Genomic DNA, 13,852 nt, shown 5'->3' with positions numbered 1-13,852 from the left:
CCTGCCAGCCCTATTCTGTTAGCAAATTTATTTTCTTCTCTTAGACGGATGATAAAAATGTCACGGTGTGATGCTTTAGCAGGCCCAGGAGCTCCCACCTACAGCTGTGGGGCTTGTATGTGACCGGGAGCCAAGAACAGCAGAAGGAACACAGACAGCAGCCCCACCATGGCTGCCTCTCCCGCACTGCTCATTCTCCTGCTAAATGATGCAATGGGACCCCTCAGGGATTCAGAGTCTGATCATGTTTTTCTTGCTATTTTTTTTTACCTTCCATCTCCCCTTCACTAAAGCAGCCCAAACTGCTGAATTTTTCATGAAACAGATAATATCATTGTACACAAGATAATGGCATTCAAATACATACATCTGCTTGTTAGCTCCAACTACGTTGATTGCAAAGCGACTGAAAGAATATTTACTAAAAAATGATTTTTCTCTTCCTTTTGTAGTATTAAAAATGCACATTTTCAAAAGGGAGCTATAGAGAGACCCATATACATACATTAGCCAAGAGGGAAAAATGAGCTGAGAAATTAAACAGCAGTCCCTGGGGCTCGTCCAAGAACAACAGTTTACTTTTTCTCAAAGACAGATTAGAAATCCAGATGAGTTTTATGACTCAATGATTTTGTTCTTCCATCAACTGGAGAAGGGAAGGTAGAAAACAGACTTTCACTGGTATGATAGACAGACACCAGGCAGTTCCCCCACGGGTTGGAAAATAGACAGAAAGCTATCCCTTCTTCGCCAAGCTTGTCTTGGTCTCCATGCATGTGACAGAAGTGCAACTTTTTGATCCAGGTCTGGGAATCTGGCTTCTGAGTCTAGGCTGGGCATCCACAAATCTGATTCTTGATGGCAGGGCTTCTTTCTCTCTGTAGCATAAGAAATCGAACATCATACATACAAACTTATTTATTTACTTTTACTGTATTTGTTGTATGCCTATACGCAAGGTCATGGCATGTGTGTGGAGGTCAGGGGCAACTTATAAAAGTGAGGTCTCTCTGCCATGTGGGTCCTAGGAATTGAACTCACTTTATGTGGTTTGGCAGCAGGCTCCTTTACTCACTAAGCCATCTAGCCTGCATGATTTTAAACACTATCTGCTTTAGTCTCTTGTTCGTAAATGATAGACTTACTTATTTACTGTGCTTTTCTAATTGCCATGCTTGCATTCAGAAGTCAAATGGGAAATTAATTCAGCATGTTGGTGTATGTCCAACCATTATGTCAGAAGTCACTGTTTCCTCTGTACTTCTTCTTTGTCCTGTTCAACAACAGTCAAGTCATATTAACTGGTTTGGATTCTTATTTGAATAATTGCTAAGACGTTTTCTAACTGGCATGAGATTTTTAATTGAATGTTCAATTAATTCAATTACCCCTGGCTTCCCTAAATTCTAGACAATTACCCCCAGCATCCTTAAGTTCTAGGCAAGTATTTTTTGTCCAGTATCTAAATGAAACAAGTTTATTCCAGTCCTTATTGTCGTCAAATTTCTAGATAAAATAATGACAAAGCATTTAACTTAAAAACGTTCTAACTAAAGGATCTCTATTATTCTTTAGTACGTATGAACTAGTAGAAAGAATCAGGAAACTTTTCAACTGTATTACAGACCATTAGGAATTATTCTATCACAGGGATGTACTTTTTGTGAAAAACTGAGGTATTGCTATAATACTTTTGAACGGCACGGCATACAAACTGGGTGAGGAGGGGAGGGGTGGGGTGGGTGTTGAAAGTACACTGCATTCTGTGTAGTTTTCATGACAACAAATCCAGAATCTCAGAACCGTGGATGACTGCTTCTTTGTGCTGGGCCTCTTGTAGGACAGGGTGTGGAGCTGATTAAATGACTGGACATCAAAGACTGGCACACGGGTGGGTGTTAACACACTACTGAAGCTCGGAATCCTTATTCTGTGCTTGCAAAACAGGTTGAAACACCGTTTGGAAACTACCTGTTGTACTAAAGTCCACGCCACTTCTGCAAAAGGGAAATTTAAAGACAATACAGATAGCTTAACATGTAGTCACCTGTTATGAAGCCTGAGGACAGATCTCAAATAAGCTCTCCACGGCAGAAATACAGAACTGAACCCAGCAACTTGTCCTCTGGTCACATACATGCACAGGAGGACACTCCCCCATCCTGATAAATAAATTCATTAAAATAAATGCAATTTTAAATGAAAATAATAAAAAGCTATACCACATGCAGCTTTCCACACATACTGTACAGTTTTTCCACTGCATTAATGAGAATTTTATAGACCAAATAAGAGGAAGGAAGGCCTTAATTATTCCAAGACTTCCTATTAAATGTCCATCTCTAAGGTTGGACTGAGTTCAAATAGCTAACATTTCACAAATAAACTATTAAAATCTTTCAGATGAAAACCAAAGTCACTGCAATGGCGATGGACTGGTCTTCCTTATTTCAGGTTTTGCTGAGAAATGCTGCAGTGGTTACAGCTCACGCAAACATCCTTTCAAATGGCTACGCACTCCACGGCAAGATCAGAAAGAGACTGTGCATTGGCCTCACCCAGTCGAGTGGAAAAGAGAGTGATTTTCATTAACTCTAAAGTTTATTGTAGAACATCAATAAATATTGATAGCAGCAAACATAAGTCAAAGGGTTCCCTTCATCTTTACAATATAGCAATCGTTATACGATATCTTTATATTCACTTACGCCTTTTTGACTGGATCATGGGACTTAGTGTTACATTTACAACACATACCCACAATTGCTCACAACTAATTCTTCCATTCCTTCCTACTGAGGCAGGAGAGCAGTTCACTATGTCCTGTAAATTGTTCTCAGAGGACCACTGTTAATGTCATTCTTCTCTCTGTCTCTCTGTCTCTGTCTCTGTCTCTGTGTGTGTGTGTGTGTCTGTGTCTGTGTCTGTATGTTTGTGTGTGTGTGTGTGTGTGTCTGTGTCTGTGTGTTTGTGTGTCTATCTGTGCCAATTACAGTGACTTTGGCTGAGATTCATAACTCATGTAACTGTTTTACATGAGTAGATGTAGCAATGAAGCTACAGATTTGTTCAGACATGTGGAATAACTGTTAATAAATACTACATTTTTTCTAATGCCAAACATAAATACATAGGCAACTACTTCACCTATATTATCTTAGGTGATCAATAAAGTACACATTGTAATGTGTGATTCTGTCCCTCCTCGATATGTCAGAAAAAGGAAGAGAATTAAAGGAGGAACGAGGAATAAGGAGCAGCAAATGGCAAATAGCAGGTCCATGAGACAGTAGCATCATTTGATCAGTAAGAAACAGTTGTTGGTACAAGCTGGTTAACACTTTTGTGACGAACCAGATAGATAAATACTTTTCTTTGTGAGTCATATAATCTTTCAAGGTTACTAATTCTCCCTTTGAAATGTGGAAGCTGACATATGTATAAAAATGTACCAGATGAATAAGCATAACACTACTAAAATGAAACTCTAGAAACAGAAGGCAAACAGGATGTGGTCTATACAAGTCATGACCCCTTTGGGAGTCAAAGAAGCTTTTCACAGAGATTGCCTAAGATCATCAGAAAACACAGATATTTACATCACGATATATAACAGTAGCAAAAATACTGAGTAGTCAGGAAAATAATTTTATGGTTGGGGTCACCACAACACTAAGAACTGCATTAGAGGGTCACGGTATTAGGAAGGTGGAGAACCACTGCTCTGTACTACAGTGAGCTAGCTCCAGTTTTATAAGTATGCTAAATAAAAAAGTAAACCCTGTATTCAAATTTTGCCCAGTCTCATTTGTGATGCCATGAAAATACTTCATTTCGATCCAAGTCATTCTGTGGTATTATATGATTATTTTTTTCCTAGAAACTAAGGCAATATTTTAACATATCTCCAATGTCTTTTCTTCTCAAAATACCTTTAAGAATAAAAGAGATAAGGCAATCATAGACAGATAATTTAACATTAAATCGATACTGTGGGAATTAAGTGAATAAAATTAAGATTTGCAGAAAAGTTAAGATCTGAACCTATCCTAGCTTGGGAACCTCCCAGATACACTCACTTTTTGCTTGTCTCTCACAATGTCTGGGGGCGATTAATCTTAACTTTTCTTTTTAATTTCTCACCAACTTTGAATGCACATTCCCATAAAGTGAGAAACTCACAGAAGTGTGTGTTTCTTTAAGGGAATGTACTGTTCTGTCTTCCACAGTCAGAAGGACTGCTAAAAGTATCATATCTTAGTAACATTTTGTTGAATCTCAGAAATAGATTTATATTACATAAAACCTAGAGTGTTGTCATTGAAAAAGAATAGCCATGACACATCCACATGCAGAACTTAAGGCGATTTAAATCACCAAGCTCAGAGAAAAATGAAGAATCTCTCCTGCTTGGGCACTGCCCATATCATAAAGAACTGCTTATGGATTCCCACCAATTCAAGCATTTCTGGCACATGATTTAGACGCCTTGTTTAGAAATTGAAAGCCAGAATGATTATTTGAAACTCTTTCTGTTTAAGCAATTTTGTTGGTAAATGTGAAACAGTTAAAACTGTACAATAGGTCATAGCCACACCTATCAGAAAACGTTTTCAAATATGAGTTCTGTAATATGATGTCTTTCCTTCTGAAACACGGGCTCTTTGGTTGACAGGGTGGGGCTGGAAGCATGGAAAAGTCCACTCTGCATAGTTAGTATTGGCCCAACATCATTTTTTTGTGCTCCTGGAGGAGCTGAGAGTACAGCGTTCGAAGGCCAAACTTGTGTGAGTCAAGTCCAAGGAGCCAGAAGGTAATTTTCCTTTCCAAGTGTCTCAAAGCCAGAACTGAGAGAACAAGAACCAGAAGTGGATGAGAAAAATCCCAGGAAGGACTGAGAGAAAGGCACATGCTCCAGCCCTAGTAACTGGGATGAAAAGACACCCTAGTTAGAGAGAGCACAGAACCACCAGGGAATATCCTAAACTCTGTAAAGAAACTGCAGTTCGTGTCTTGGGAAGTCAATTGGACAGTCATGTCTTCCTTATGCACTCCCTCCTAAGGTCTGGGATCAGGCTGCAAATATCTTACCTATACTTACCGATGATTTTAGATATTTGAAAGGAAAGATTTTGACAGATATGCCTTGGATAAAATGTTCTGAAAATTATAAATTAGGATATAGAAGTCACATGAATCATAATACATTATAGATCCAATATAGGAGTTCAGCACAAAACACTATTTGACTTTTCCTTTGCTGCCTGTGGCAGAGCTGGGCACACTCTACAACGCACTTCTCAGTAGGGCAGAGAAACAGTGCTCACCCATCTGGAAAATTCTCAGGCCTCACAGAGGAATTCCTATTGCTATTCAAACCCTTATGATAATCTAATCTAGACAGATATTTTTTTCTTAATGAATGAAAATGGCTTTAAATGACTATAAACCTATGTTAAATTAGCACCCTGTTAACTTAATACAAATAGCATCTTAAGCCAAATGAAATTAAATGATCCCTAAGAAAGATTATCTTAAGACTTACCAATCTTCATCTGCTTAAAGAGAATTTTTATTTCAAGTGATATATAAATATCATATAACTTAGCTGATGATCAAACTTCAAGTACTCTGACTTACCAAGAACACTACTTCAAATACAGAAATTAGTTTTTAGAGGGAAAAAAAAATCTCCAAATGGCAAATTACCATTAAAATGTAAGGAAGGGAAGTTGTGGACGGAAAATGTCTAGTTGTACCCTGCCTACGTAACAAGAGGCACCCCATGAGAGAGTCCATTCTCAGGAAACATAGACACAGGGGTCCTATGGAAGTCAAAGACAAAAGGCCAAGTAAGGCAAGCCGGCTGTCAAAACCAAGTGTGTTTAAATTACGCAGGTACTGGTCGTCCAGGATGTACTGGGTGAGAAGCACTGACTAGAGAAGACTAGTAACGGCCAGGAAAATGGAGGTAAACGGGGCACAGGGTGCAAAAGCCTGTGCCAATGTCGTCTGTAAATGGCTCTGTCAGTGTGCATTCAATCTAAAGCATCCAACGGTGAGTTTCCATCCTCTTATTTGAAACCTGACTCTCTACAGGTGTAACTACATTCTTCTGAAACCCGTTTTCTGAGCTCACATAGCTTCCCTAGAAATAGATATGCTGTAGAACTTGTATCGCTACTGCTTACCTCTATCTGAGCTGTAGTAGAAACTTTTGAAGTAGCCGCCATATATCAGTAGTACTGGTCTGAGTGGACTAACTATCACGGTGCATTTTCTGAAAAACTCTGAGTACAGGTTTCATTTCTTTCACAGACCTGAGTGTATTGTTTGTCATTTGGTAAGCAGATTGCTTGTTTTGCCTATCAAAAGACCATTTAAAATGTAGGGAAGGATTTCTATTAAAATGTATTCTTCACAAAACCCTTTCCTACTGTGATCGGCTATTCCACATGGATTTATCTCCCAGACAAGCTGGATTTCCCTGCATCGGTTTTGGTCAACGAACAAATCTGTCAACGTGTTAAGTACTGCAGATATGGAAAACGGCTCTCACATTTGTATTCCTTCCCTGAAGTAATTCCCTTACAGTAAGTTTGCATCATCAATAAAATCTCCATGTGTTACTTTTAATTTCTTCTCTTTCTTGAGAAAAATGAAAGCCTTAGAGTGCAGGGCATGCTTGAGACCCCGGGATTCTAAGCAACGCCCTAAGTAGGTCACATTTCCACGCTGCAATTTCAGCAGACAAATTTGTTTGATTCTTCAACATAATAAAAGAAGACACTTGGTTCAAAGTTTCAGCTGTCCATCGTCATCTTCAGAGTCTTTGTGGTGTAGCCTGGCATGTTCCAACAGTGTAACACACAAACGTTAACTCGAATAGGGACACTTGTTTCAAACGCTCTGCAGTCTTCCGCCCTGAAGGCTGGTTTTCCTGTGTATGCTCCATTTTCCATTTATGCCCGCAAGCCCATCTCTACAAACACTTTCCTCCACATCTCAACTGCCAGTACTCTCAGTCCTGCCCTTGCAGCCTGTGGGACTCATTATAGCGCAGAGTCTGTGGCCATTTTGTGAGACAATTTGGCTGTTTCAGATGTTTGTTTTATATCTTTAGTTATTAAATCATTTCTAAGTATAACAGCTCATTCAGCATAGACCTCAGCAATGATTATCTACAATATTTCTCTAATATAATGTGGATGGCTATTTTTAGGACCTAGAGTATACCTAGCTATACTTGTACTCCACTGTGGTTGACCCCCAAGTGGGCCGCCCAAGTGGTTGCCATTTTTACACAATTTCCTCAATAGTACTTCTCGTAAGAAGTCTAGGGGGCATTTCTTTGCTTCAGCAAAAGGCCAACAAAGTACTCTGATCTTATCACCCATGTTCCCAAAGTCTCTGTCAGTGACATCATTATGTCAGCAGGTCTCTTCACTCATGGACCAATGCTAAGCTTTGTTTACTTAATAGAGAGAAACAGTTCTGAGCTCATCACTTCCCAACATGAGAGTCAAGGACTGGACTTTGTGCCCTGAACTCTGGGTTTGGAGACCAGTTTTATCCATAGTCTTGGCCAGTGTAGAAGTCTTCAGAATTCATCTCTGGATATCAGCTGTGACTGTGGGGTCAAGCTGACCACTGCAAATAGCACTTTAAAGAATCAGGGCTACAGTGGAGCACGTGTAAATGGCTGGTATGAATTATCCTTTGATATGTCATGTATACAATTGGTTATAATACAATTTTTAACAAAGCAGCTGTATCTTTAAGTGTCAATTTGGGAACTGCAAAGAGTGACTGAGTCCAAGGTGTGGTCCAGACACTGCCGGCTGTTGAAATTCCAATCTGAAAAGTAACCAGAAGTCCTTCTGTTAGCTCTTTAAAGATAAAATAGCTGTATGGGGGAGGCAGAGGGGTGCACTCTCCGGCAACGGAGGCCGTGGAGGCTGCTGAGTAAACAGCATACACAGATTTCGTGAAGTGTATCTCCCACAGGACCCATGGCAACAGCTTTTATTTTCTTCTATTTTTCCTTGCAAATCTTTTCCTCGCCTGATTTGCTCTTTCTCCTTCTATCACTAGCCCTGATCAATGCAGCAGGTCAGCTTGAAAGAATGGACGGCCTCCAAGCCACACGCATTTAAGCCACTTTAATGCAAATATTGATCTTAGGAACCAGGACACAGAGTGTCCCCCCACCCCCACATACACACACTTTTTAGTGAACATGCCTTTTTTTTCTAGGGCTCTACTGCCCGTGATAAAATAAGTCACCATAGATCAGCATCCTACCATCTTTTATGCACAAGAATGTAGACGTCACCCAAGGGATGGGCCAGATTCAATGACAAGCGTGCAAACCTACATAGCAGGTACTTTGCCAGAGTACTGAGCCATATTTTCTCCATCACTTATGGAAACCTCCTCGGGGAGCTACGCTAGTCCACACAAAGGCACACTATCAGAGTGGGTGTGGTATCAAGTATCACAGGAGTAGTTGTGCAACAGCCATGTCCACTATGCTAACATTTATTTTCTCTGTGCCCAAGATTATCAAAGCATCATAGCAGAAAGCCACTGTCCAAGAGGCAGAATTAGCAACAGAGTCCAAGTAGGAGCTGAAACCCAAAAGGAGAGATCAAGGGCAGGAAGGAATTCTAAGGGCCACTTTGAAATTCGAAACTAAAAAGATCTGATATTCTATCTGTAGGCATTTTTCAGGACTAAGGTGGGGGTTGCGGGGGGTGGGGGGGGGAGAAGAAAAACTGTTTGTACAAAGAAAGCTTGCTTGGCCTGTGGCCAAGAAAAGAGGCATCACAAACTGGGAGGAGTTTGAAGGCAACACACAAAAAAACCTAGAGCCAAAGGACAGGGGGAGACAACCCAACTTAAAAGCTCTGGGCCAACGCTGGTTGCTTCAAAGCCATGCTCGCTTCTTACACATGTTTGTCCCCCCACTCCCACCCCAAGGGTTTGTCACTGCTGTTGTTGTCTCCTACAACTAGAAAGCAAAATAAAGCTGCAGAGGCGTCCCCACTACCGAGATAGCTTCAGACATGGAAATAGCCCTGCACAACCTTCACCACAAAGGCACTTTCCTCGCTCTCTTCCTCTTGCTCCTCAAGCCGCATCTTTATGCAAAGGGGCAGATGTCATCATGACAGGGACCAGGAGATGTGTACATCAGGTGGACAGAATGTTCACTGTGGGCTTATCAGCCTAAAAGCTGCAGATAACTGGGGGTGAAGGGAGAACTGAGTGGTATGCAAAGTGGGAGGGCAGCTAGGCAGAAGGAAGCCTTTGACCTTGGAGAGGCGGAGTACTACAGAAGTGTAGGGTGGGAGTCGGGGAATGGAATGAGGAAGTCTGAGCTGTAATATATTCGGGTAAAAATGGTGCTGTCATCTTGAGCTACAAGTTAGAAAGTTATTACTTTTAATATGCCACTACCTTAGGCCTATACTGTTATGTAAAAGAAAAATAACCTTGTGTGACAGTTTAACATTGATCGATGTGCCTGCCAAACGCGAAGAGATAAATAAGCAGGTGATGAATAAACACCACTTCAAGTAAAGACATTACGCCGCATGCATAAAACGGCGCCAGGCACCTAGGAGCTGTGGGTGGCCGAAGGTTGGCCATTTCATGCCCACTCAGTAAAGCAGACTTAATCGCTTCCAATATTTTCTGTTAAAAAGCACGCTTAATGAGCCAATTTCACAAGCCCAGAGAAACTGATTATTATCTCCGAGTTCCAACAGAGTTGGTTGTTTTCCAAGAGCCAGCTTTTTTTTTCCTTGATGGGATAAAATCCTTTTTTAAAAGAGAGAGAGAGAGAGAGAGAGAGAGAGAGAGAGAGAGAGAGAGAGAGAGAGAGAGAGAGAGAGAGAGAGAGAGAGAGAGAGAGAGAGAGAGAGAAAGGAGAGAGGGGTGCACAGGAGAGAGAGAGAGCTAGAGCAAGAGAAAAAAGGGAGAGAGAGGGTGAAAGAGAGAGTCAAGGAGCCAGCCTGAGGGCACAGACTCCGGCTCACCGGGCAGGGGCGACCGCTAGATGGCAGTGTTACCCCGCAGTCGGCCCCAGGGCCCAGCTAGGTCTGGGCAGAGAGCTGGGGAGGGTAATTAAAGCTCAAAGCAGCTGCCTGAAGAGTTCACACCCTACCACAGTGCAGCTCCTTTGTCCACTTTCTTCATGCCCAAGCAGCTAGAAGGCAAGAGACAAAGGGGGCAGCCCCCGAAGGCCTCCGTCCCTCTAACAAGCAAGGTTTGAGGATTGCCTGCTAGGCTTCCTTTCTCCGGGTGCGAGAGACCTTTCTCTGGTGCCTTATTTACCCTGAGGGGTTTGCCAACACTGTGTACCTAACAGGACGAAGCAGAGGACTACTGGGGGCAAAAATTCCAGAAGACAGAAATCTTTCCTTTACCCTTTTCTTCAGGGGAGTGCTCCCTTTTTTTCTTTTCTCTTCTCTTCTTTTCTTTTTTTCTTTTCCTTTTTCCCCTTTCCTCTTCGATGCACTTTGTACGCTCTCTCCTCCCCAATACCGTTTTTGTTTTCTTTTTCTGTTTGTTTGCATAGTTTCGGTAAGAGGTCTGCAAAAAGGGATAGAAATAGTGTCAGGAAAAGAGAGATAGGGCCTCTTAGGAAGTTGGCTACCTGTCCATCAAGAAACACTGTCAGGAAGGAGCCTTCTGTCCCTCCAGTTCCTGCCAGCTACACCCAAATGTGCTAAAAGCCAGGCAAAGCCACGCTGCTATTGTCAGCGACTGCAGTCACCCAGTCACCACTAGGAAAGACCCCACAACTAGACCTCAGTGTACCATCAACATAGATTTTTTTTTTTAATGAAGCAAACTGTTGTTAGGTTCTAAATTGAGATGCAAGTTCATTATTTATGAATATTCATGGAAAACTTGAAGATTTTCCAAACTTGGCCTTTCATTTCTTATCAGTTAACCAAATAATTGATGCATATTCTCTTTCTGGAGGAGAATCTTCTCGAGATGTGTGACAGAAGTATTCATGAATTTTGAAGTTAATTTTGCCTTCTGATGACTCAGAAGAGAAGAGAATTGGCAACAGAGCAAAAATGATTCTCAGCTCTTATCTTTCACTTCTAGTCCCCTAAACGAGAAGAACAAAGTAACACTTACAAAGAGTGGTCTATTATGGGGAAAGAATTAGGATATCTGAGGGGCATTTAGAAGCTGCAGAGAAATCGCCACTGGTATTCTGCAGGAAGGAGCAGAGAAAGCCAGGCAGAACTACTTGAGGTAAAACAGAAATAAGAGGACTAACCCCAGAACTGATTTACTACAGAAGATCTGAGAAGACACCAGAAGCAGTCACTCAAGAGCCTCACTGGGCAGGTATCATCCCAGAGGCAAAAGGACAGGCAAACAATCTTAAGGGGCCTCGCTGGCCTTGTTGAGTCATACTTCTCAAAATGCCCCTCACCAAGCACGAGCGTGCAAATGCGCTCCTTTCCCTGAATCTTTGGGTATTTGCTTCCTTATGCCAGCTGTCATGTGATCAAGCATAGTGACAGAGACAATATGAGTGTGTGCCTGTCATAGTCTTCTATTATAGGAGAAAGTTCTAACCAGAAAGAGAAACGAACTTCAGGCCTTCAGGGAGCGTGCTTCCCATTCACTGTGTCAGAAACACAAAGTGTTACACTTTTGTCTTCTCAGGATCTTGGACCTGTGTAGTTTCCACCTCACAAAACTTAAAGGAAATACATAGTACCTGAATGTATCATTTCAGAAGGGTAAAGGCCCCACAGAGCTCTACCGTCTTCCCCCCACAACAGTGTGTTAGGCATTGTGAACAGCCTGAGTCCACAGTCCAGGAGCTCACTGGCTGGAAGCTCCAAAGCAGTGACTCGTCAAGGAGAGCGCAGTCTCCAGAAGCTGGTTCCTTGCCCAGACCTTGGAGGTCCTGAAGGCTGCTGGAATTTAGCATCAGTTGCAGAGCCAGAAAAGAGTAATTGTGTTGCCTAGGGCTGCCACAAAAGATTACTGCATACTAGCTGCCTAGAAATGACAGAAATTACTCCTCTTGCTATTGTCGACGCTTCCCGGGTGCAGCGTTCAGTTCTGGAGGAAAATGCATTCCTTCCCTGCGTTCTAGCTTCCAGAAGGACCCATGTGACATGTCAGGTGTGATAGGTAATTCACAAGATGTTGGCAATAGTCACTATTCTGTATAAATCAAATGCTACTTTGCAAGCCTTAAATAGATAAGACTTGTGAAATACCTATTTATGAGTAGGGAGAGGTTTTGCGATTCAATCCAGCTCTGACGTCACCTGGAGCAAGAATGCTAGAAGAGACAGCACCCCAAGTACTTCAGTTCCTGCCTCCCAGTTACTAAGAAAGATGACAAGGAAGTGTGGATGAGAGGAAAATGACAGGTCAAAAAGACTTCATGTGACTTTAGATTTTGAGCTGATGAAGAGGGTTAGAAAGAAAGAAAGAAAGAAAGAAAGAAAGAAAGAAAGAAAGAAAGAAAGAAAGGAAGGAAGAGATAAAGAAAGAGAAACACCTCTATGACCATGCTAGATACTAAGACCTGAACCAGAGGCCGATTACCATCTTGAAGGCTTTGTAACAGTGAGAGCAGGATTGAGGCCACCAGAGCAGTGTCAGGGCTTTTGAGAACAAAGTTCACTTCTACCTTTCAAAGGGAATAACATAATCCACAGAAGTTAAGGTGTGGGGAAGAAGAAACTACTGGTTGTTGAATAGTGAACTTGTCAAAAGCTGCCAAGGCTCTCAGACTTCTGGCCTGAATAAAGAGGTTGATCATACCATCCTTAAGCAAGATTAGACATAGACATAGGTATCCCAAAAGCAGTAGACTTGAATGCAGTGGATACTAGTCCATTTGTATATATAAGGAGAGAGGCAGAAGAAGAGAGGGAGGAAGATGAGGGAAAGGAAGGAGGGGAGATTGAGGAGGAGGAGGAATTCACAAATGAATAAGACAAATTGGAGCACAAACATAACTGTAAGTTAGAAACTTCTAATTAGATGGTAGAGGAGTTCGTAGAGAAGGCAGAGAAAGTACAGAGTTACAGGGCTGAAAGAAAGAAGAATGCATCAGGTTGGAAGGGCTGAGGGATTTCAGAGTAGGTCTGTCTGCCACATATAAGGAGGTGCGTTAGACAGCTGTGTGGGGCACCAAGGGCCAAGAACAAACAATGGAGGTGAATAATGGGAAAAAGAATAGAAAAGTGAATAGCAGACAGTATTGAAAAAACGATCTGTCCTTTCTGTTTGTTCTAACAAGAGGGAAACAGGCATTCTTGTGCGTGAACACAGGGAAGGATGCACAGAACTGAGAAACAGAATGTGTGGTTCTAAGAGAAGGGAGAGCACAGCCTCTGACTTTCTCATTGGACCCACAAGAACCAGGATTCCGACCTAGGTGGACCCTTGCTCTAAGTTATTGGGGGCTGGGTGAGTGTGTGATGTCAAATCACTTTGAAAACCAGTTTATTAAGATGCAAACAAAACCCAGGCAGTGTCAGCACACATCTTTAATCCTTGGGAGGCAGAGTCAGGCCGATCTCTGAGTTCCAGGATAGTCAGTGCTACACAGAGAAACCCTGTCTCTAAAAAACAAACAAATACACACACACACACACACACACACACACACACACACACAAATAACAACAAAAACAACTCATACTTATTCCTAAGCTCTTAAGAGTAAAATATGGTTTGATATTATTAATTAATTTCACATAATCTGCAGATACAAGAAGGGACGCACACTCAGCCTCCTCTGTCCCTGTTGGGTTCCAAGTAGCCCAGTCTCCATGTCTCTCACCTGGCT

The sequence above is a fragment of the Rattus norvegicus genome, chromosome 14, assembly GCF_021556685.1.
Source record: "Rattus norvegicus strain SHRSP/BbbUtx chromosome 14, alternate assembly SHRSP_T2T, whole genome shotgun sequence".
Classification (NCBI taxonomy): Eukaryota; Metazoa; Chordata; class Mammalia; order Rodentia; family Muridae; genus Rattus; species Rattus norvegicus.
Note: the sequence above shows the minus strand (reverse complement) of the source record.